Source organism: Stomoxys calcitrans, chromosome 1 (assembly GCF_963082655.1).
Source record: "Stomoxys calcitrans chromosome 1, idStoCalc2.1, whole genome shotgun sequence".
NCBI lineage: Eukaryota > Metazoa > Arthropoda > Insecta > Diptera > Muscidae > Stomoxys > Stomoxys calcitrans.
This window is the reverse complement of record NC_081552.1, coordinates 157,077,399-157,103,578: the sequence shown is the minus strand read 5'-3', so window position 1 is coordinate 157,103,578 and position 26,180 is coordinate 157,077,399. Positions and strand designations below refer to the sequence as shown.

The window sequence follows — 26,180 nt, the reverse complement described above, 5'->3', positions numbered from 1 at the left end:
CACACTAGGCAACGTATTAGGTGCAATTGCTCTTTTAATATAAAAGAAATTGAAACAAGTGGTTATGCAATAATCTAAATGTCAATGGTGTCGTAAAACTTGAATTGTTTTTAAGAAATCAAAAATGGATATTTGCAGAGTGCCATCATCGAAACATTGGGTATTGGGTAGATTGTAATCAAACCCGGAACTGATTGAGGCTTCAATAATCTCAAGAAGTCATATCGGTATTAAGAGGGGTCTATATCACCATATTGGCAATGATGTTGTAGGTCACAAGATATATTTTAAGCTCCTAGGGGATCAAGAAGTCAAAATCGGGGATCGGTTTATATGGGGGCTATATCAGTTAATAGACCGACTAAGATCGTCCTTGACATGGATGTTGGAAGTCATAACACCAGTCTTTGTGTCAAATTTCGGCTAAATCGGATGAAAATTGTGGCTTCTAGAGGCTCACGAAGTCAAATGGTGGGATCGGTTTATATGGGGGCTATATCAGAAAAATTTTCAACGGTGGCTACTTAGAGAAGTACTTTGCCATGTAAAACCTTCACCCCAAAGATGTGTTGCACTGCGGTACGCCGTTCGGACTCGACTATAAAAAGAAGGCCCCTTATCATTGAGCTTAAAATAGAATCGGACAGCATTCATTGATATGTGAGAAGTTCGCCCCTGTTCCTTAGTGGAATGTTCATGGGCAAATTTGCATTGCATTGCCTATCAGTTTATAGACCGACTAGGATCGTACTTGGCATGGCTATATCCAAATCTGAACCGATATGAGCATTTGCAATCCCCTACGACCTACATCAATAAGAAGAATGTGTATAAAATTTCAAGCGGCTAGCTTTAAGCGTTCGACGGCTATCGTGATTTCGACAGACGGTCGGACATCGACACAGAATGTCGAGACGATCCTGAATATATATACTTTATGGGGTCCCAGATCAATATTTCGAGGTATTACTAGCGAAATGACTAGATTAAATGGTTTCTAAGTTGTCCAGACACATACATATAAACCATTAAGGAAGGGCCAAAGTCGGGTGGTGCCGACTGTACAATACCCTACACCTACCCTATAAGTACAATGTGGGAGCTATATCCAATTCTGAACCATTTTTGATGAACCTCGGCGAGCAAAAATATGTTCAAACTGTAATAACTATGGTTGACAAATGACAACATTATTGCAAACTACCCAAAATCTGACGAACATATATATGGGAGCTATAACTAACGCTGAACCGATTTCTATGAAAGTAATGTCGAAAGTCATTAGTACATCCTTCCTGCCAAATTTCGAGAGAATCGGGTAACAAATGACTATTTTATTGCATTATTACTGCAAATCGGACGAACATATATATGGCAGCTATATCCAAATCTGAACCAATTTCTATGAAATTCATCTGTAATGTCGGGAGTCATACGAAAATTCTTCGTGCCAAATTTAGAGAAAATCTGTTAACAAATGATCATTTTATTGCAGTATTACTGCAAATCTGAACCGACTTTTTTCGATTACAATGGGCTTCGTCTCTAGGCCGAAAAACACGCCCATACCAAATTTGAAGACGATCGGATGAAAATTGCGACCTGTAGTTTGTACACAAATTAAAATCGACAGACGGACAAACAGACAGACGGACATAGCTAAATCGAATCAGAAAGTGGATTTTGAGTCGATCGGTATACTTGGGTCTATCTCTCTTCCTTTTGGGTGTTACAAACTAATTCACTAAGTTATAATACCCTGTACCACAGTAGTGGTGTAGGGTATAAATATGGCTCTTAGTTTAGTATATTGATTTGAGCGTAACGATACAAAAAGGCATCAAAAGCAGGTTAGATTAGATTCAAGCGGCAGTCTGCCATCAGACTAACCTAGACGTTTTCGGTCATTGTGATACCATAGGAACAGGAGAAGAAAGATGCCCTCTAGTTTCTACAGTTCACCCATACAGATCGCTTTAAAACGCCTAACATCTTGCGAATATTCACATTTCCTAAATCTGCAAGTTCTCAATGAAATGAAAATCTGAGACGTCTGATCTAGCCAGTGACAGCAAAACGGTAGACCTCTTCATAATTTTGGAATGCTCACAAACCCCCTTTCTGGTAGATGGTTGCCTTTCGGGCCTGATCCACAAGACCAAGCTTACATTTCGTTAGAGGCGTACCCACAGATTCCAGTTCCCCTGGAATGCGAAGGTACTTCTTAGTCTCACAAGCTCGTCCGCTGCAAAATTTCCTGGCATATCTCTATGGCCCAGCACCTAGAACAATTGAATTTTGAACTGTTCCGCCATCTCTTTGAGAGAACTGCGACAGTCTAGGGCAATTTTCGAATTATGACATTATGACTTTCGTTGGGGCATTATATCTTAGCCATTCCATACCATTTCTTAAATTGCAAGGATTTCCGCATGATACACACTGTAATGGCCGAGTAACCTTCTTGATATGACCAGTCCAAGTTCTTCAGAGTACACCCCAAAGCCCACCTGGTCGTCTAGTTTGGAACCATCCGAATAGAAGTCTATGTAACTTCTATTACCAGGGATAGCGTAGTTCCAATCGGCCCTATCACGGCTCAGGCAATGAGCAATCCACACTGTCTGGATCATAGGACATTGTACCAAGGATAACACAGTGTCCGCAACCGCCACATGACCAAAGAGAAAGCTCCCTTAGCCTCACAGTAGTTGTCGCAGCAATTTGCCTCGCCACAATGTCCAGAGCCACAAGGTTTAACATTAAATTCAGTGCATCAGATGGTGTCGTCCTCAGTATGGCTGTGATGCACAAACAAGACATCCTTTGTATCCGGTTGAGTATTGAGAAGTAGATGGACTTTTGAAGCGCCGTACCCCAGAGCACAATACCCTATAACATTATAAGTCCGACAACTGCAGTATATATCCAGTGCATGACAAGTGGTTGAAACCCCCAAGTTTTGCCAATAGCCCTCTTGTAGGTGTATAGAGCATGAGTTGCCTTTATTGTCCTTTCCAAAATGGTGGATTTGAAGTTCAATTTCCTGTCCAGCAAGACACCCATTCTCTCCTCCCAAGGAGACAGGTGCCACTATAGGCAACTTGTATCTCCTGCTGAAAAGAACTACTTCTATATATCTCTAAGAGTGCTAGGGAACTTTTCCCTAACAGCAGGTGCCACGTTATTAACATATGCGATCACTTGTGCACCTTTTTCTTCCAAGTACAATAATATATTGTATATGGTTATGTTCCAAAGTGGAGGAGACAGTACACCTCCTTCCTCTGTTGACCCATCTTTTAGATCCACATATCCCAAGCCTGCCATAATGTATTAGTTATTAAAAAACTTTCTTACGGTATTGTTGATGTTTAGAAACTCCAACTCCTTCATGATTGATGTCGGTTTTACATTATTCAATGTCAAGAAATGCTACCATTGTATATTCCTTGACAGCGAGAGAACCCACTTGTAGGCTACTAGATCATGAAGGGCTGTTTCAGTGGACTTGCCCTTACTATAGGCATGTTGTTGACGAGACTTACGATCTCCGCGGATCTTTGCCCTGATATATGGCCTTCATGTGGTAAGATTTTCCTGCTTTCGGAATGAAAATTACATTCATGTCCCTCCATCCCACAGGTATATACGACATAATGATACATTCAGAGTATATCTACCGAAGCCAAGGAGCCAGTCTGTCAGACGCAACTTGTAATTCAACCGATGATATATCATCTGGGCCTGACGACTTAAGGGAGTTGAAACTTTTTATCGTCCAAAAGGATTTTCGACTCAGACATAATCTCCCCAATAATCTCAGACGAATGCATACCAGTGACAACCTCTTCTAGAACCAGGTTGTTCATTGGAGAGTTCCCCGTGTGTGTCAACGAGTAGTTCTAGTGTTTCCTCACTAGATATTTTCCATGAATTCTCTGATTTCTGGATATATCCCACAGTAATAGGTCTCGAGGGTAGAATCTTCTTTAGCTTAGAGGCCTCAGATGTTTCCTTCACGGAGCTGCAGAATTCCACCCAGGATTTGTTGTAAGCCTTTCTCAGCTCGCCCTTTTATTTGCTAAGCTCAGCCTTATAGCGGTCCCAGTAGTGCGATGCCCTTGTGGCTTTCATCCTGTTGAAGAGTTTTCTGCAGCCCCTACTTAGATCAACAGGTTCTGGGGTCCACCATGGCGGTTGCTGCCTATGTCATCCGAAGTTTCCACTTCCTTTTCAGGTCTAGAAGGGATAGTTGCGCAGAATATGTTCCGAAATTTATCCCAATCCGCCTTTCTTCTGTTTAGCCGAGGGACCCCTGGTCATCAAACACTTTCAGGCACATATCCTTCCACTTAGATCTTCGGATACAAAGGTAATATCTAGTAACTCCTGCCTGTTCCTGGTAATAAAGGTCGGTTTATTCCCTTTATTACAAATCGCCAGTGTGCAATTTATAATATATTCGATAAGCAGCTCACCTCTTTCGTTGATATGGTGATGTGCACTATCATCACTTTCTACAATGAGGCTCCTTTTCACTTCAGAAGCGGCTTCAACCAGCATCTTAGGGCTTGAAGACGACATCTCTGAATCGTATGTCATGTATAGGGAAGCCAGCCAGTAATGAGACTTTGTTAATTTTAAGGCTGGCTACAACTGAATCTTCAGTGCTTAGCGACGCACAGTGGGCCAAACGGCAAAGAAATTGGATATAAGTCTACGACTTTTTATCTGTTTTTTTATTGTTTCTCGTAGCGTTTCAGACGCGTTTGTAAAGGGAACGTAAGCTTTTAGGAAAGTTTTGCCGTGGGTCCATATCTCTAATACAGGGCGTCAAAGTTTATCACTTTTGACTTCTCCAACCTTCTGGGAGCCATAACTTTTGATCTACTGAATCGATTTCGATGGTTTAGTACTCTAGAGAAAGAGCTTCTAAGCCATGTACCATGCCACCGTGTACCGTTAACGATATTTAACCATATATCTTCTAATGCGTTTTATTTCGATGATGAACTTACAGAAGAAGCTCAGGAGTCCCAAAATAGAGGCGTTGAACAGTTCCGGCTTTTCAATATCCGAAAGAGTAGCAAATTTAATCAAAATTATGATTTGATTCGTTATTTATTGTTATCGAATGATCCGGTACTATGCAGCATCAGAACGAAATGGCTAACTAAAATATGTGAAGATAAAGATAAGGACGATCACGATGCCATTCTAATTAAAGATCTTTTAAATTTTGATACTACAGATTATATTGTAGAGAAAAATATAAAATAATACAAAACTAAAATGTTTTTTTTTTTTATTTTGGAAAAAACTAATTTACACGCCGATGCGAAGTGTTTTCGCTATATAATAAATAATTTTATTTCAATTTTTTTTAAACTTTTGCAGGAGACCTTTTTCTGGTCTAACGCATTTATATTGCAAACCATGGGCAAATTGATATATGTTTTAGTGTAGGCCCTTTATAAGGTTCCATTTCACAATATAGAGATTTTTACAAAGAGTTTAATGAAGTCTAGATGAAATTTATGGTACATAGAATTCGAGTTGAGGAACGTTGGAAAAGGTATGAAAATTTCGTTTTAAAAAAAGATATATTGCATAAATAAGGCGGTCGGTTTTTATTGCTAATGCTGACGACAACAACAAAATTTGGAATATTCAGCTTTTTTGAAAAATCAACTTTTAAGTTGCCGGTTACATAAATTTTACAGCATAGAGATATTTTCATGATTCTTTTTGTGTAGTAGAAGTGATACAGGACAAAAGTTTCTCACACACATGTGCAATAAAATGTGACGTAGCACTTGTTTTTTAACAGTGAATAAAGCACTTCTTGAAAATCGACTTCATATATGGCTAGGTTGTAGCAAGACATAACTTGAATTGTCGGCACAAAAAACTTAAAAAAAATCCCCGTGGAACTTTTTTGCCAGTGTGAAACTTTAGAAATTTAGTAAAGAATTTGGCCAACTTGGTCTTAAGACAACGGGGTGGTTTGATATCGAAATGGGTCAAATTAGCACTTAAGATTTTTCTTAACACCTCCACTTTGTGAAAATGGAACGAAATTATAATGCTTTCACTGCCAAAGTTTGCAAAAACTTGAAGGAAACGGGAGTATCTTTTATGAAAAATTTTGCAAATTTTTGATAAAAAAATATATTTCATATTGAAAATGATGCCTTTTTTAAACCGCTAAAGAAATTGACATGATTCCTCTTTTGTTTTGTCCATTCATATACTGGTACAAATTGTGTGAAATTTGAAGTTTATAGCTTAAAGACTGACGAAGTCAATAGAAAAACAATGAAGAAGACCACGTCCAAATTTTGATATTTTAATATTGAATAACTCATAACTCGTTAACGGTACACGATGGCATGGTACATTATTCGTTTTTAGATCTCGTCAAGCTCTTTCTCTAGAGTAGTAAATCACGCAAATCGATTCAGTAGACCAAAAGTTATGGCCCCAAAAGTTTGGAGAAGTCAAAAATGGTCAATTTTGACACCCTGTATCTCAGCCTGTATTAAAGATATGGACCCACAGCAGCTTATGTCCTCCTCTACAAATGTCTAGAACATTTTGAAACACTAAGATCAACAGATAAAAAGTTGTAGACTTATTTGCAATTTTTTGCAGTTTGGCCCACTGTGCGACGGAACCTAAAAACGACCTAAAACCTTTATCGGACTGCACTCATTTATATAAAGGAAGCATCTCTTGTTTCTTAAAGGAATATTCATGGGAAATTTATTAGTTGTAGTGCCCTTAAGAAGTTTAAATCCAAGAATTCTTAATCCATGAACCATTACACTCACACATCCATTCTCCTGTCATCAGGACCTTTAGTTCCGTCGAATTGGTTTTACAATGGTGGTCTGCAGAAACCGGACCAAAGTCAGGACTCAGAATTTCCACCACTGTTGTATGTATTCCAAAAAATATCATTTTAGAAATACACCGAAAGAAAATTGGTACCACACTTGCTATTATCTCTACCGTATTCATTCGGAAGAAGACCCACTTGGTTTCAAAATAATTCCATGTGGTACGTATGTAGCGTTTATAACTGTTTGGTATCAATAAAATAAACCGACACATGCAATGGTATAGACTGCAAAAAAATTGAGCCAAAATTTAAGATTTTTTTTTTTCGTAGGACTTTAGCAATGGAAACGAGCCAAAGAACCAAAAGTTTTAAATAAAGATGCTCTCTCTATGTTTATCTTTTTTACTAACAGACATTAACATCCGTTTCAAAATTTCATCGCTAATGGTTTCTTATTTTACTTCATAGATGACTGTTCAATTATAAATTTTTAAAAAATTCTTTTTTTAAACTTGGCATCTTAACCTAAAAAAAAAACAAGTAAAAGCGTGCTAAGTTCGGCCGGGCCGAATCTTATATACCTTCCACCATGGATCGCATCTGTCGAGTTCTTTTCCCGGCATCTCTTCTTAGGCAAAAACGGATATAAGAAAAGATTTGCTCTGCTATTAGAGCGATATCAAGATATGGGTCGGTTTTGACCACAATTAAATTATATGTTGGAGACCTGTGTAAAATGTCAGCCAATTTGAATAAGAATTGCACCTTTTGTGGGCTCAAAAAGTAAAATAGAAAGGTAGATTTATATGGGAGCTGTATCGGGCTATATACCGATTCAGACCATAATAAACACGTATGTTAATGGTCATGAGAGAATCGGATAATAATTGCGACCTCTAGAGGCTCAAGAAGTCAAGATCCCAGATCGGTTTATATGGCAGCTATATCAGGTTATGAACCGATTTGAACCATTTTTGGCACAGTTGTTCAATATCATAACAAAATACTTCGTGCCAAAATTCATTCAAATTGGATAAGAATTGCGCCCTCTAGAGGCTCAAGAAATCAAGACCCAAGATCGGTTTATTTGACAGCTATATAAGGTTATGGACTGATTTGAACCATACTTAGCACAGTTGTTGGATATCGTAACAAAACACGTCGTGCGAAATTTCATTCCAATCGGATAAGAATTGCGCACTCTAGAGGCTCAAGAAGTCAAAACCCCAGATCGGTGTATATGGCAGCTATATCAGGTTACGGACCGATTTGAACCATACTTGGCACAGTTGTTGGATAAAATAACAAAACACGTCGTGCAAAATTGCATTCCAATCGGATAAGAATTGCGCACTCTAGAGGCTCAAGAAGTCAAGACCCAAGATCGGTTTATATGGCAGCTATATCAGGTTACAAACCGATTTTATCCATACTTGGCACAGTTGTTGGATACAATAACAGAACACGTCGTGCAAAATTTCATCCCAATCGGATAAGAATTGCGCACTCTAGAGGCTCAAGAAGTTAAGACCCCAGATGGGTTTATATGGCAGCTATATCAAAACATGGACCGATATGGCCCATTTACAATACCAACCGATCTACACTAATAAGAAGTATTTGTGCAAAATTTCAAGCGGCTAGCTTTACTCCTTCGGAAGTTAGCGTGCTTTCGACAGACAGACGGACGGACGGACAGACGGACGGACATGGCTAGATCGACATAAAATTTCACGACGATCAAGAATATATACACTTTATGGGGTCTCAGACGAGTATTTCGAGTAGTTACAATCAGAATGACGAAATTAGTATACCCCCCATCTTATGGTGGAGGGTATAAAAATAAACATTCATAGACGTTCCTATTTGTAGGACTAGTTTGCGTCTTAACTTTCAACGATATTTTGACCTTTATTTTAGATGTTTGTATTGAATAACGCAAAGTTATATTTTTCACCAAAAGGTATGTTTCCTCAAATCTGTGGAAATTTTATCATCTTAAAATTGAGTTTGCTACTCTTTGGCTTGAATCAGACCTCTAAGCTTTTTTCTAGTGGTTAATACATTGTAGTAACCTCGTCCTCTTTATTTAGTTATTTGATTACCGCATTTGTTAACCACTTTCAAAATCATGTCATAAATATATCATATCCCAAATTTGGATGATCAATTTGAACTCTATTCTCAAATGCCTTCTTCTTCTTAATTGATCCCAATTAACCTGTAAGTTTGGACTGATTTTGGCGGTCGGCATCCATTAAACACTTCTATCATATTTAGATATCAGATTCGTGCACTACTCCAAGATCTTTTATTTGAGTACCTTATTGTCTACGTCGGTCTTTATATAATTAGTCTCTAAAATTAAAACCTCTCCTCCTCCTATCATTTGAGTCCCACATTGCTTTCATTGGTCTATATATCCATTTGGGGTTTAATGGGTGTTTTGCACAACATTTTTTTTATCAGATTCATACTTTAATTTTAAAAACCTTTATATACCCATGTTGTTCTAATCGTGTTACGTCTTAACTTGCGGGTTTTGTACGTGGGGCATTTCCCCTATCTTGTTTTTTCCAGAATCGTGTTTTTTTTCGGTTGCCATTAGAATGCAACCATAATATCACTTCGATCTAGCGCTGTTCCTATGCCCCAGGGACGTAAACAGGGAGGTGTGTTGAATTGATGCCAAATTTCGAACGAGTTAAGTCATCCGCTCCAAATTTTTTTTAACATTCTTTTTATATATTGTAGGTCAATTGAGATTGTAAATGACCTTAGTCTGTTTATGTGAGCCTTTGAGCGTCGATATTCTGTGCTCCTTCTAAAATCTCTGACACCAGAAAGTCTTTTACTTTCTTTTTGGTCGTCCTGTTTTGCGTGCGACCACAGGCTTACCTTCAAAAGACTTCTTCGATGTAGCTTCATCATTCATTCTGACAACATGCCGTAACGCAAAGGTTGTATTTTGATGCGTACAATAGCACAGTTCCATCGTCGTAATACAGTTCTTGGTTCTTACAACGCACAGGGTTGGCAAATTGAAACCTTGAAACTTGTTCGCCTGTGATTCATTCAGCAAGCAAGCGTTATCCTACAGAGTCTTATTAATTTTGTAGGGATACCAAACACAGACATGGCTTGAGATAACATTGAAGGTAAAGGGCTGTCAAAAGCGGCTTTGTAGTCAACGAAAATATGGTGACCGTTGACCTGTCCTTCTCTGGCCTTTTCCAGTATTTTGCGCAGAGTGAATATCTTCGTTTATGGTGGATTTACCACGACTATAGCTGCATCGATAGGGGCTATCTATCTTATAACTTAAGACTTTAATCTTTCAAACAGTACGCTCGAGACTATCCTGTATGCGATGGGGAGGAGATTTATTCCTCTGTAGTTGGCAATTTTGTCTTGTCTTCTATCTAGTGTACGAGAATTAGATTGCTGAGGTTTCAATCATCGGCAATGCGTATTTCTATCCAGATCGCGCTGCCGCTCCAGACCCATCGGCTTCTGTTGCCATGTTGTTTTTCAGTCGGATCACTACTACTGGGCCTCATTCTGCCGAGGGGGTTAACATTCTACACCACCATCCTCATCGCCGCTATTGTCGGACACTACCAGCGGGGAAAAATTATCTTTCCATATCCCAAACACACTATCTGTATCAGTTACCTAATTTCCATCTTTGTCTCGGTAGTGGGATGTGCCTGCACCAAACCCATCGGTTTGATGTTTGATTCTTTACTAAAATTTCTGGATTTCATTCTGACTCATGTACATCTCAATTCGCCCAACTCACGTCTTTTCATTTCCTTTTCATTATCTCGTGGAGGCTAAATTTCGACTGTTGGAACAAACATATTTTCCTTCTCTATCTTCGTATAAAAGCTCCCAGAACGATGTTAATACTATGTGTGTCAGCAGTCGTATTCTCTCTCTAGGCGATCGCAAAAAATATCCTTGGTCTGCTCGTCCTTGTCTTCCATCAGGGCATAAGCACAAATAATGCAGGTGTTGAAAATTTTTGCTTTTATGCAGATTATGACTAGCCTCCCATTCACCGGAGTTAAGCTTAAGACTAGGTGTTTCAGTCTTCGACTAACTACAAATTCACGCCTCGTGGCATGTCAGCTATAGTACAGTTCGTAATTTTTTATGTTATGTCTGCCTATACTGCACCTTCTCTATAAATTATCTAGACATTCCAGGTACAGATCCGCAGATCATGGTCCTTTTCCATTTGCGTAGGTCGTCAACGTTAGGGGAGTCCGTTTTTGAACCTTCCCTCATAGGATGGAGGCATACTATATTTTTTATCCTGTTGACATTCTGAGTCGATTTAGCCATGTCCGTCCGTCTATCTGTCTGTCGGAAACACGCAAACTTTCGTAGGAGTAAATCTATGCTCTTGAAATTTTGCACAAATTTTGCTGCCATATAAACCAATCTCGGATCTTGAATTCTTAATCCTCTAGGGGGCGCAATTCTTATCCGATTTCGTTGAAATTTCGCATTTTTGTTGTTACTTGCAATAACTGTATCATGATTGGTCCAAATCGGTTCATTACCTGATGTAGCTGTAAGATAAACCGATCTCTGATTTCGACTTTTTGAGCTTCTACAGGGCGCAATCCTTATCCGACTTGGATGAAATCTTGCATGTGGTGTTTTGTTTTGCCTTTCAATAACTGTGTCAAGAATGGTCCAAATCGGTTTATAACCTTATATAGCTGCCCTACAAATCAATCTCTGATTTGGGCGCAGATCAGAAACAATGGGTTTTGTTTTGATTTCCAATAACTGTGCCAAGTATGGTCTACACTCGTCATTACCTAATAAAGCTGCCATAATAATCGACTTCATAAGTCTCTAGAATGTGCAATTACCAACCGATTTGGCTTAAATTTTGAACGTAAAGTTTCTGTGGCTTTTTCTAACGTACAGCCGTGCCAAGTATTGTCTAAATTGGCTTATAAACTGATAAAGCTCCCATATAATTCGATCGCCCGATTTGACTTCATGAGCCTCCAGGGGGCGCAATAATTAAGCTAAAGTTTTAAACGTGTTATTTTTTTTATGACTTCTGATAGTCGTAACAAGTCGTAAGAGAGCACTACGTGCAAAATTTTGGATAGAAATTGATGCTTCCATGGGCTCAAGATGTCATATCGGAAGATCGGTTTACATGGGGCATTATCCGAACCTGAACCGATATGGCCCATTTACAATCCGCTACATCGATAAGAAGTATCTGCAAAAGCGGATATCTGTATTCGTTCGACCGCTATCATGATTTCGACAGACGGACGGACATGGCTTCATCGACTTCGTATGTCAAGTCGATTAAGAATATATATCTTATAAGATTGCACATCAAATTTCGAGGTGTTACAACATTATCCTAAGATGTTGGGTACACAAATTTCGCGTATATAACTTCTTATACAATGCTTAGTTCTATACCAAGCAATGATCAATCCTATAGCATTGAATAAAGATGAACAAGTAAAAAGGCTTTCAGTTCGGCTGGGTCTATCTTTAGATACCCACCACCTCGGATATATATGCAAACGACCTTTCGTCATAATCCGGTGAAAAAGCATAATTTATGCCGCCTTGGCAGCTTTATCGAAATATGGACCAAATTCGGCACGGACATTGAGTGGTCTAAGAAGTACAAGTAATTGTTCAATTTTGTAGGACAAAATATTAGGGGGCCAAAATTTTAAATCGAGAGATCGGTCTATATGGCAGTTAACCCAAATCAGAGCCGATCTGGGCCAAATTGAAGAGGGATGTCGAAGGCCCTAGCACATCTCACTGTCCCAAATTTCGGCAAAATCGAATTATAAATGTTGCTTTATGAGCCTAAGGCCTTTGATCGAGAGATCGGTCTATATGGCAGCTATATCCAAATCTAAACCAATCTGAGCCGAATTCAAGAGGGATGTCGAAAGCCCTAACAGAACTCATTGTCCGAAATTTCGAATTCGGACAATAAATACGTATTTTATGGGCCTAAGACCTTATACCGAGAGATCGGTCTATATGGCAGCTGTGTCAAAATCTGGACCGATCTGACCCAAATTGAAGAAGGATGTCGAAGGGCCTAATGCAACTCACTGTCCCAAATTTTGGCAAAATCGGATAACAAATGCGCCTTTTATGGACTCATGACCAAAAATCGGAGGATCGGTCTATATGGCAACTATATTCAAATCTGGACCGATCTGGGCCAAATTGAAGAATAATGTTGAAGGGCCTAACGCAACTCACTGTCCCAAATTTTGGCAAAATCGAATAATAAATGTTGCATTTATGGGCCAAAAGCCTTAAATCGGCGGATCCGTCTATAAAGTGGCTATATCAAGATATTGTCCGATATAGCGCATCTTCGAACTAAACCTGCTTATGGACGAAAAAATAATCTGTGCAAAGTTTCAGCTCAATATCTCTATTTGTATACCCACCACCGTAGGATAGGAAAATCGGTCTTTATAGCAGCTATATCTAAATACGGTACGATTTGGCCCGTTCAAGAACTTAACCAGCGTGCAAAAAGACGTATTTGTGCCAAACTTCAGCTCAATATCTCAATTTTTTGAAGGCTGTAGAGTGATTACAACAGACGGAAGAACAGACGGATAGACGGACAGACGGATAAATGGACAGACGGACAGACACACGTACATTGTTAAATCGCCTTAGATTTTTACGACGTTCAAGAATATATATACCTTATAGGGTCGGAAATGGATATTTGAATGTGTTGCAAACGGAATGACAAAATGAATATATCCCCATCCTTCGGTGGTGGGTATAAAAAGGAGTTAAATTTTTACTAATCTTTCTACGGAATTCAAATAAATTGTTTGCTTTCTTTTAAGAGGAATAATTTGCAATACATGTTTAACTAACTTCACACTGCTATTCAAAAAGTGCATCAAATGAAAAATAGTACTTCACCATGTATCAATTAGCACTTCTGTCGCCGCAAGATACATTACTTGATGTATGAAGAAGCAGACCTATAACTGGCATCAACTGGACACACGATAACAGCACTAAATTCACAGCCATCATCAATGAAGATCCAACCACTCAACTACCAACGCCAAGACGCCTTTGCTAAAGACCAAAAGGCCACTCATCAAAATGTTAAAACAAAAGTGCAGGCAATTCGTGAAGACGTTGACGCTGACAATTTCAAAGTTGAGTCAATGAAAGCAAAACTCAAAAAAAAAAAAAAAACATTGAGTTGTGATGTTGCATGATTTTCAATACAATGGACTCGTGTCAGCAGTCACCTTTCTGCTACTTTGCTCATGCCTGGCCTGCCAATTCATTCTTCTCTAAATATAGGCAAATTATTATAACAATGTCCAAATTCGAGCAGAGGTACATACTAAAACTTTTGATGTTAATATAAAAAAATTGGCGTTATGATTCTGGGAGTTTGCCTATTGCCGGAGTGCGACTGTTTTTAGTCCGTTTTGTGGTTATCGCTAGTGGGTAAATTTTTGTATGAAACTTGTTTGTGTCTTAAGTCTTTTGTTTTTATCAAAAGATAAAAATACAAACAACGATGATGTTGATATTGGTGATGATGACTTTGATGGTGATAAAAACAAACGTTCTAAATGAAAAAAACAAGTTTAAAAAAAAAAAAACACTAGCATGCCAAATTAAATTCTAAACAAATTCAAATATGTAAATTAAAGGCAAAAATTAGAATATTCATAACTTCTTCAAGCGAATTGGATATGATGTCCGCCTAAGACGATCGTTCGCTCGGACCTAAAACACTTGCGCTTTATTCTCACATGTTATGTAATTTTCCTTAGATTTTGGGAAACTATGTATTTAGTCGGCGTAATTAATGCAATTTTAAATAATTTAAGCAAAATAAAAATTGCTCGTTGTTTGTTGGTTGTTGTTGCTGATATTTGTCTAGATTTATTTTTGCCAACTTTTGTTTTCACCACAGATGCTTATTGAAACAAGTTAGGAGAAATAACTTGAATGCTATTCAACGAAGGAGTTATAAGTCCATCTATGGTATACTACCAATTAAAGGTTCTCATGCAGTAACACATTGTCATTGGAGTTATGATGATTTAGATGACAACACCAAACCTACTCTATGCGACCTATAACACATATAGTGTATTTTTTTAACTTTTTTTAAAGTGAATAAAAAAACTTTCAAGTGTTGTTTGAGCATAATAAAAATTTTCAACGATGCACAGTGGGAAGGGGTAATTAGTGGAAATAAGTCTGCCATTTTCGAATGGATTCTTTGTTCATGGATTGTTTTTCATCACAAAATTTTTGTTATAGCAGGGGTTCTAACCAGTTGATGTACAATCAGGGCTATGCAAGATCCGGGGGAAAGCTGGTCACCTCGGCCCTACAAAATTTTGTTCGGGCTGTCAAAAGCAAATTTATAGTCCGATTTTCAAAAATAATTTGAAAATCGCATAACTTTTGACTGATTAGACGGATATTGTAATATGATACAGCAAAATTGTTAAAAAATTTTGTAAGCTATCTAAATCAAAACTTTGTCTCAAAATTGGTTCACAAAGGTCTTTGCAAATTACAAAATACGAGATCAGCCTCTGTAAAAAATCAAAAAAAAATTGTTTGTAAGTCTAATATCTCCACAACAGTTATTTGACACAAAAATGCATTTGTTTTAAAAGGCTTAAGAAGCACTTTAGGAAATCGGACCACAAATGAACAACGAGCCACGCAAACAAAAATTAGTAAGGGAGGACTTAATCAGATGACCCAGGCTTTCTAGGGACCTGAAATTTAAAGATATTTCATATAAAAAATAAATTTTTTTGTCAGGACTAGTTTTACAATGCAATGTCCAAGCTGAAATCAAAATATAAAATTTTGGCCGCATTTTTTAAGTAAAACACAAAATGCGCCCAAAATGTACATACTTTTGAAAAGCAAAATTCAAATCGAGATTATCATAAAACCGAATCAAATAAAGATATAGTTCTAGTTTTTTAGTATTTTGTGTTTGGCAAAAATTGCGGCTTGTAATGCGTCAAGAAATCAAATCGGGAGATCGGTTTATATGAGAGCTATATCAGGTTATAGACCGATTTTGGCCGTAATTGACATGCAAAATTTCGGCCAAATCGGATGAAAATTGAGGCTTCCAGGGTCTCAAAAAGTTAAATCTGGAGATCGGTTTATATGGGACCTATATCCAAACCGATCTGACCTGAACCGATATAGCCCATTTACAATCCCGACAGACGGACGTGGGGACGGACTTTTTATTATCTTTTTGGAAACACTGGAATAAACAGCTCACGCAAGTTCCGTGTTTTGTTTTACATTCTAATATCTTCCGTTTGGTCTTAAATTTAACTATGAATCGTCTTACAAACGAAAAAAGCTTGCAAATTATAGAATTTTATTATCCAAATGCGTGCTCTGTTGAGAAAGTTCATCGCGCGCTTCTTCCATTTTAGGGTCAGTTTAATCGACCAACTCAATGGATACGTAAATAAGCAGAATTGTCGATTTTGGATTGAAGAAGCATTGCATTGAAGCAGAGCTACCAATGCATCCAGAAAAGTCAGAGTTTGATGCGGTCTATGGGCTGGTAGCATCATTGTACCGTACTTCTTCAAAGATGATGCGAATCGTAACGCAACTGTGAATGGAGAGCGCTACCGTGAGATGATATCCATCTTTTTTTGCCAAAAATGCAAGAGCTTGACTTGCATGGCATGTGGTTTCAACAAGCACACTTATCAATGGACTTTTTGAAGGGCGAGTTCAGTGAAAAATTTTTTTTTAACGTTCGGGAGCGGTCATTTGGACTATTTTTGTGGGGCTATGTTAAATTTCATGTATACACACAGAAAAAAAATAAAAATCGGGTTCAATCACGAAATTAATTGATCCAACTAATTTTCACTTTTTTTGAAAAAATATTTAAAGTTTTTCATTTAAAAAATTGCATATTCAATTAAAAAAATAATTGAATTTTTTAATTGATCCAATTTAAACAAATGATTGACATTTTTGAAATTTTTAATTAATATTTTCATTAATCCATTTAAAAAATTATTGAAATTTTTTGAAAATACCAATAAATTTCTATATTTGGTACACAAATGTTTCGCTCCTGGAACATGAACTTGAGGTGCGTTGTTCGGGCAAAGGTCCGTGAGGGTTCTCCAAAAAATTTCGGGTGTCGGGTAGGGTTGCCCTATAGATTTGTTATTGTCGTAGCAATCAGTGTGCTGTGACAGCCCTTGGCTGATAAAGAATTCCATCGGGTTAATCCGGAACGTAGAAACAGCTGCCATGGTATTACTATAGATCTGTCGAAATGTGGGATGTTTGGAGTCTCCTTCCCTTTATATCGTAGGGGACAAAATAGCCTTTAATTGAATTTACTTATGCACCATATTTGAATTCTTTTTAATAGAATTTTATTAAAAAGAAAATTGAATCAACTAATTTTTTGATTGATGATGGCAAAATTTTCAATCACCACTGTAATAAAAAAATTTATATTCAATTAAAAAATGATTGAAAAAATTAATTTTCGTGAGATACCGGCCGAAATGTTGGAAAGAGTTTGCGAAAATTGAACCAAACGGCCCATTTGAGGTGCAGTCACGGTCAACATGAAATAATCTTCAAACATTAATTTATATGAACCGTACTATCGATTCAAATAAAAATTTAATGAATTTTACTGAATCTTAAGTTTTATTTTTTCGAAAAAATAAAGAATCATCCTTTATATATATTTAGTCGTAAAATTGTACGACGATTTAACCATGCCCGTGTGTTTGTCCTTCAGTGTGTCCGTCAGTTGTAATCACGCTACAGTCTTGCGCAAACTCGTATTTCTTATAGGCGCAGGTTACATTCTTGAATGGGTCAAATCGGACTATATTTGGATATAGCTGCCGTATAGGACCGCGATAATCGACCCGAATATGAACCATATCGGGCAACTCTCATAGAAAAAAGTTTGCTGAAAATAGCAAGTACGGTCTGCTTAATATTTTTTATTTTTTTTTTATTTAAAGTATTCTTTATTTGCAATCTATTTACAAAGAAATAATAAGCAAAGTTTTATGAATTTATAACAATGACAGAAATATTAAGTTCTATTGAACTTAAAACAAAGATATATTATTCTTTTAACAGAATAAACTCATTTTAGTTTATAATAATATGATAGTTTACATCATTAACTTAAGATATGAGAATAACAAAAATTTAATTATTTTCTAAATGGGAGATCAAGAATATGCAGTCTTTTAAGTCTTTTAGTTTCATCGCTATCATCTAAAAGTGTTATAGCTAATACATTTGGATGGTTGCTGAGTCTACTTAGGTAATTTGTACTGTATTTTCTGATTTCTTCATGTACTGTTGGAATATTAAGATCCTTATGTATATTTAAATTTGTCATAAACCAGGGTGCGTTAACAAGTGATCTAAGTGTTTTTGATTGATATTTCTGCAAGATTTCAATATTTGAATTACTTGCTGTTCCCCAAATTACTTTTGCTGCTATTGTAGCAGTAGTTCTGCAATTTTAGAGTCGCAGGTTTACTGCTGAAAAGTCAGTTGTTTGCTGAAAATGACTGCTGCTTAATTATGATGGGGATGTAGGAGAAAAAATAAAATACAAATGTAAATGTATGTCTCAGTGGATATTTATAATCACCACTGAATGTATATCCATTTTTATACCCTCCACCCTAAGATGGGGTATACTAATTTCGTCATTCTGATTGTAACTACTCGAAATATTCGTCTTAGACCCCATAAAGTATATATATTCTTGGTCGTCGTGAAATTTTATGTCGATCTTGCCATGTCCGTCCGTCTGTCCGTCCGTCCGTCCGTCCGTCCGTCTGTCTGTCGAAAGCACGCTAACTTCCGAAGGAGTAGAGCTAGCCGCTTGAAATTTTGCACAAATGCTTCTTATTAGTGTAGGTCGGTTGGTATTGTAAATGGGCCATATCGGTCCATGTTTTGATATAGCTGCCATATAAAAAGATCTGGGGTCTTGACTTCTTGAGCCTCTAGAGTGCGCAATTCTTATCCGATTGGAATGAAATTTTGCACGACGTGTTTTGTTATGATATCCAACAACTGCGCCAAGTATGGTTCAAATCGGTCCATAACCTTATATAGCTGTCATATAAACCGATCTTGGGTCTTGACTTCTTAAGCCTCTAGAGGGCGCAATTCTTATCCAATTTGAATGAATTTTGGCACTTAGTATTTTGTTTTGATATCCAACAACTGTGCCAAATATGGTTCAAATCGGTTCATAACCTGATATAGCTGTCATATAAACAGATCTGGGGACTTGACTTCTTGAGCTTCTAGAGGGCTCAATTTTTATCCGATTTGGCTGAAATTTCGCAAGACGTTTTTTATTGTTACTTTCAACAACTTTGTCAAATAAAGTACAAGTCGGTTCATAACCTGATATAGCTGCCATATAAACCGATCTGGGATCTTGACTTCTTGAGCCTCTAGAGGTCGCAATTATTATCCGATTTGCCTGAAATTTTGTACGACGGATTCTCTCATGACCATTAACATACGTGTTTATCATGGTCTGAATGGGTCTATAGGCCGATACAGCTCCCATATAAATCGATCTCTCTATTTTATTTTCTTGAGCCCACAAAGGGCGCAATTCTTATTCGAATTGGCTGACATTTTACACAGGTCTCCAACATATAATTTAATAGTGGTCCAAACCGGACCATATCTTGATATCGCTCTAATAGCAGAGCAAATCGTTTCTTATATCCTTTTTTTTTGCCTAAGAAGAGATGCCGGGAAAAGAACTCGACAAATGTGATCCATGGTGGAGGGTATATAAGACTCGGCCCGGCCGAACTTAGCACGCTTTTTCTGCCAAATCGGATGAGAATTGCGCCCTCTAGAGGTTCGAGAAATCAAGATCCCAGATCGGTTTATATGGCAGCTATATCAGGTTCTATATCGATTTAGGCCATACTTAGCACAGTTATTGGAAGTCATAACAAAACACCTTATGCAAAATTTAAGCCAAATCGGATGAGAATTGCGCCATCACTTGGCTCAAGAAGTCAAGACCCAAGATCGGTTTATATGACAGCTATACCAGATTATGAACCGATTTGAACCATACTTGGCAAAATTGTTGGATATCATAGCAAAATACGTCGTGCAAAATTTCATTCCAATCGGATAAGATTTACGCCTTCTAGAGGTTCAATAAGTCAAGAACCAGATCGGTTTATATGGCAGCTATATCAGGTTATAGACCGATTTATACCATACTTTGCACAATTGTTGGATATCATACCAAAACACGTCGTGCAAAATTTCATTCAAATCGAATAAGAATTGCGCACTCTAGAGGCTCAAGAAGTCAAGACCCAAGATCGGTTTATATGGCAGCTATATCAGGTTATGGACCGATTTGAACCATACTTGGCACAATTGTTGGATATCATAACAAAACACGTCGTGCAAAATTTCATTCAAATCGGATAAGAATTGCGCACTCTAGAGGCTCAAGAAGTCAAGACCCAAGATCGGTTTATATGGCAGCTATATCAGGTTATAGACCGATTAGAACCATACTTGGCACAATTGTTGGATATTATAACAAAATACGTCGTGCAAAATTTCATTCAAATCGGATAAGAATTGCGCACTCTAGAGGCTCAAGAAGTCAAGACCCAAGATCAGTTTATATGGCAGCTATATCAAAACATGGACCGATATGGCCCATTTACAATACCAACCGACCTACATTAATAAGAAGTATTTGTGCAAAATTTCAAGCGGCTAGCTTTACTCCTTCGGAAGTTAGCGTGCTTTCGACAGACAGACGGACGGACGGACGGACGGACGGACATGGCTAGATCGACATAAAATTTCGCGACGATCAAGAATATATATACTTTATGGGGTCTCAGACGAATATTTCGAGTAGTTACAAACAGAATGACGAAATTAGTATACCCCCCATCCTATGGTGGAGGGTATAAAAACAGAACACTTATGTAAATGTGTGTCTCAGTGGATGTGTATAATCACTACTGAATGTATACGTTCCATAACAATAACAAACAATGCGAGCGAGCTCAGCCACATTTCGAAATGTATACCAATGGATGGATCAGGTAGCTTCTTTACAGTAATATGCCAAAAATTCAAATCATCTCTTCTAACAAAAATTCTAAAGAATGCCTAAAGTAATCAAAACAAGTAACAGGCAACCATAAAACGTAGCATACACATTTTTTTCACATTTTTTGGCTTGTGTACCCAAAACAGCAGATTTTGTTAGTCGAAAAAGTAGTAAGAAAAGTGTGCTAGCACAGCAGCCCTATGTTTGCTGAAACAGTAGTAATGTTTGCTTTCATATTTTCAGCAGAAAAAACTCCTTTTTTAGCAAACATTTTTGCTGTTTTGTATAACAAATTTGGTTGAGTATATGTTAGGCTTTCTGACATGCGTTCCCTATATGGTTCAGAACTGTCTATAGTTGGATGTAGCTGCCATATATACCGATCTCCCGCATTTTAGTCCTTGGACCTACAAAACCGATTTCGCTGAAATATGACACAGTGAGCTGTGTTGGGCCCTACGATATCCTCATTGGATGTGGCCCCCATCGGTCTATATTTGGATAAAACTGCCATATAGAGCGATGTCTCGTTTTAAGGTCTTGGGCCCATAAATGGCGCACTTGTTATCAGAATTCACTGAAATTTGGCATAGTGCCCTATGTAAGGATTTCCGTGCCCAATATGGTTCAGATCGGTCTATATTTTGATATAGCTGTCATATTGACCAATATTCTGTTCTAACAATTTGAACAGTGAATTATATTTATTGGTCCACTCGAGGTCCGTGTTGAGTTTGGTCCATATTTAAATGTAGCTGCAAATGGTTCATAAATTATGCATATTTCACCGGATTATGACGAAAGGTGATTAACACATATACCCGAGGTGGTGGGTATCCGAAGTTCGGCCGGTCCGAACTTAATGTATTTTTCATTGTTTAAATTACTTAATATTATTTAATGGTCAAAAAAAACATGTTGGAGGAAATATGTTATTTATGGCAGCTACAAATTGAGGCAACTGCAGCTTAAAAACGTTATATCTGATAAAAAATAAATATGGAATCTATATTTAAATCTGATACCATTTGGATGAAGTTGGAAAATGAACACATATTGCGTTATTAAATAGAATATTATGAATAGTACTTAAATCTGAACCGATTTTTTCGAAAATCATTTGTAAATTTTTTTTTTTTGATAATAAATACCAATTTACAATGTTTGGTAACGCTGGTTTGATTGTAAATAATTTTTTGAGCAAATATTCAACTTCCGCCCATAGTGCATTGCAGGGTTACCATAATCTAACTACGATTACTACTAAATTTCCCATGAACATTCCATTAAGGAACAGGGGATACCCATCTCATATCAATGAGTGTAGTCCGCTTAATATTAAGCTCAATGATTAGGAGCCTCCTTTTTTATGCCAAGTCCGAAAGGCGTGCCGCATAGCGACACCACTTTTTAGAGAAGTTTTAACATGGCAGGACACCTCAGAAATATAGCCAGCATTAGTAAGAGGACAACCACCGCTGAAATATCTGATGTTTACGCCTGGATTTAAATTCAGGCGTTCGGCATTAAAGGCGGACATCTTAGCGTGAATCTATGTGAGATCGAATCGTGAATCTATGCGTGTGAGATCGAAACAAAAGAAATATCAACCTTATGAGTCTTCCAAAATGGGCCATATCCAACGAGGGTTGATTGTGGAAGAAGCACTTCAAAACAAATGGTCGCCCGTTTCTTCGCAAAACTGGACATGAGGGGACTGTTCCGCTTGAGCAACGTAAGAACGTCAATTGTGAAAGGTACACCACAATTTGATTGACTGAAGTTTTGGGAGCAATTCGAAAAACGGTAATGCGAGCTCTCATAAATCGTCTCAAACCAGTGCCTTTTCGCCGTACAGCCTGGACTTGGCTCGAAAATACCATTTTTAATGATAAAAATTTGCATCGTTATGTGAGACTGAGACAACCTTAGGCATTAGTGGGACCAGCATACATTCAATATTGCATAAATCTTTTACCGTCAAAAAATTTGTTCGCCTTAGATCCCACACAAATTGTCAATCGCTCAAAAAAGGCTCATGTCGATTGGTCGAAAGACATGCTCCAAAAATACGAAACAACTGCATTTTTGAGCACTCAAAACATGAATTTGATGAGTCATCCGCATTTTTTGACGTCTTTTTATTCCCGTACGTAAAAAATAAAATGAAAGTTCAACGTTTTTCGACATCTGAACTAGCGGTTGATGCGTTTAGAATGCATGTTTTGGGGATACCTCAATAAGAGTGGCAAAAGTGCTTCGACAATTGGTTCAAACGCATGCAAAAGTGTATAGATCTTAATGGGGTATATTTTGAAAAACAATAAAGCGATTTTCCATTATTAATATTTGTTTTGTGTTCTCTGATCCCGAAATACAAAAGGCAATCCTCGTATATTCTTAATCGTCGAAAAAATCTAAAACCATCTAGCCATATTCGTCCGCCCGTCTGTCCGTTGAAATCGCACTACACTTTAAAAAGGAAAATAATTAGCCGAAACTTTGCACAGATTTTTTGTCCGTAGGCGGGTTAGGTTCGAAGATGGATTTTATCGGACTATATCGTGATAAAGCACCTATGTATACCGATCTTCCGATTTAAGGTTTTAGGCCCATTAAAGCCACATTTATTATCCGATTTCGTTGAAATTTGGCACAATATTTTGCTTTAGGCTTCTCGACATTTGTACTGAGTATGTTCAACATTGGGCTAAATTTGGATAAAGCTGTCATATAGATTGATTTCCCAATTTTAGGTCTTGGACCCACAAAAGGCGAATTTATTACCCGATTTCGCTGAAATTTTGCACAGTTGGCTGTGTTTTACCCTTCAACATCCGTGTTAAATATGTCCCCCATAGGCCTATATTATAGCTGTCATATAGACCAATCTCCTGATCTAAGTTCTTGAGCTCATAAAAAACGCATTTATTATCCGATTTCGTTGAAGTTTGGCACAGTGACCTATGTTAGGCTATATGACATCCATTCCCTATATTGTTCAGATCGGTCTATATTTTGATACTAGCTGCACAGGGCCCGCTCCGCTGAGACTTCTCTCACTCTCTTATTTTATCTGAGCCCTATACTGGCACTGTTAGGAAAATCCTGTTTGGGGGCACTGGTACCGCCTTTCAGATATTTCGCCCCAATGTGGATATCATATTGGTGCTCTACTCCCAAATACCTTTCATTTTAGCCTTATATTGTTATGGTCGGTAAATAAGTCCGGTATGGGGTTATATTTGGGAGTGAGATGGACCGTCATGAATCAGATTCGTTCTCTAGTCTCAAACACCTTTAATTTGAGCCCCATATTATCATTATTGGTTTGTATTTCCATTTAGAGGGCTTTGGAGGTAACGCTGGCCGCCTAGGTATCCCACCCTCAATAGGATACCAAATTTCTGTTTTTGAGTTATTATAAACAAAATAAATTTTAAGTTGCCCCACCCATCTCTGAGGTCTGGAGTTTTTGAAAATAAGATAAGGGGAAGTGCGCTCAATATAGTTTGGATGTTAGATCAACTTCATTCTCTTGGTTTTGGTGGTGGATTTGTGCAGCCAAACTCTTTGCTCCGAAAGTGGAAAGTGGATTTCAGATTCATACTCTACTCCAAAAAATCACATTTGAGCTACATTTTGCTATAGTCAGTATATATGTGTGGTTTACAGGGAGTTTAGGTTAGGCGTCCCTGAAACTCTTGGCCATAAAACTGGGATCAGATTTGTGCCCCTTATTGTCATAATCCACAAATAGGTCCACTTTAAGGAGTATCTAGGGTGGGGCGGCACCCACGCACTAAGCCCTGAAAAAATATCAGCATCGTGCTTTTCTCTCAAATTTCATTTATTTGAGCCCCAATAGCTATTGGTTTAGGGGGAGTTTATGGGATGAGATGACCCCCAAACACTTGTCATAGTAGGCAAACATGGCCGGTTTGAAGAAAATTTAGGAGGTGGACCCTAAAAGCATCGTGCTAGAGAATGATTTTGTTTGGCCGTATAATGTCAAGCACATTGAAGATGAAGATATTCTGGGCAACGGGTCTCGTTCAGATCCACACTAATTATTTTTTTTGTTTTGGTTATCTATATAGAAAAAATAGCTCTTACAAAAACCAACTACCAAATTTGTATGTGAAACTTTAAATTCTCAACGAATTTTAGCTTTGAATAGAAGACATTATTTGTTGAAGTACGTAAGTAAGTCTCTACTAGAGACTTGACAGACAAAATTATTGAAATTTTGTTGACTTTCAACAAATTATTTAGTTGAGGTAGTTGTTAAAATAGGCGTACATCTATGTAGCGCATAAAACTTCCATCCCATTCATGACTTGCAAACCCAGGTTCGAGTCCTCCGGTCGGTCAAAAAAAGTTTTTATTTTTTTGTTTATTAAATTTATTTTACAAAATTCGGCATAAAAAAATATGAATTTCGTATTAAGAAAAAAAATTTTTAGGGTGGTTTTTACGTTTTTTTTTTATTTTAATTAATTGAGACACTTATTACTGTGCAGCAGTACTTATTGATTTATTTCATCGTAAAGAGGTGATATCGGTAAGCTATAGGATGCGTGCAAGACTACCAAACATGTGATCATGAGCACCAAAATTATTAAGAGTGACAGAAAAACCCGAGAGCTGCTGTAAACCAAACGACGCAAAGCAACGCGAGCCGAACAAAAAAAATAACAAGTAAAAGCGTGCTAAGTTCGGCCGGGCCGAATCTTACATACCCTCCACCATGGATCGCATTTGCCGAGTTCTTCTCTCGGCATCTCTTCCTAGGCAAAAAAGGATATAAGAAAAGATTTGCTCTGCTATTATTACATTACTACATTTTGCAGACCTGTGTAAAATGTCAGCCAATTCGAATAAGAATTGCGCCCTTTGGGGGCTCAAGAAGTAAAATAGAGAGATCGATTTATATGGGAGCTTTATCGAGCTATAGACCGATTCAGATCATAATAAACACGTATGTTGATGGTCATGAGAGGATCCGTAGTACATAATTTCAGGCAAATCGGATAATAATTGCGACCTCTAGAGGCTCAAGAAGTCAAGATCCAAGATCGGTTTAAATGTCAGCTATATCAGGTTATGGACCGATTTGAGCCA

At 37.6% G+C, this 26,180-nt stretch overlaps 1 long non-coding RNA gene across 1 annotated transcript in view; it reads left to right on the top strand.

Moving 5' to 3' along the window:
* Window positions 1-26,180, top strand: part of LOC131997640 (uncharacterized) — a 125,868-nt gene that overhangs the window by 62,577 nt on the left and 37,111 nt on the right. The window lies entirely within an intron of this gene.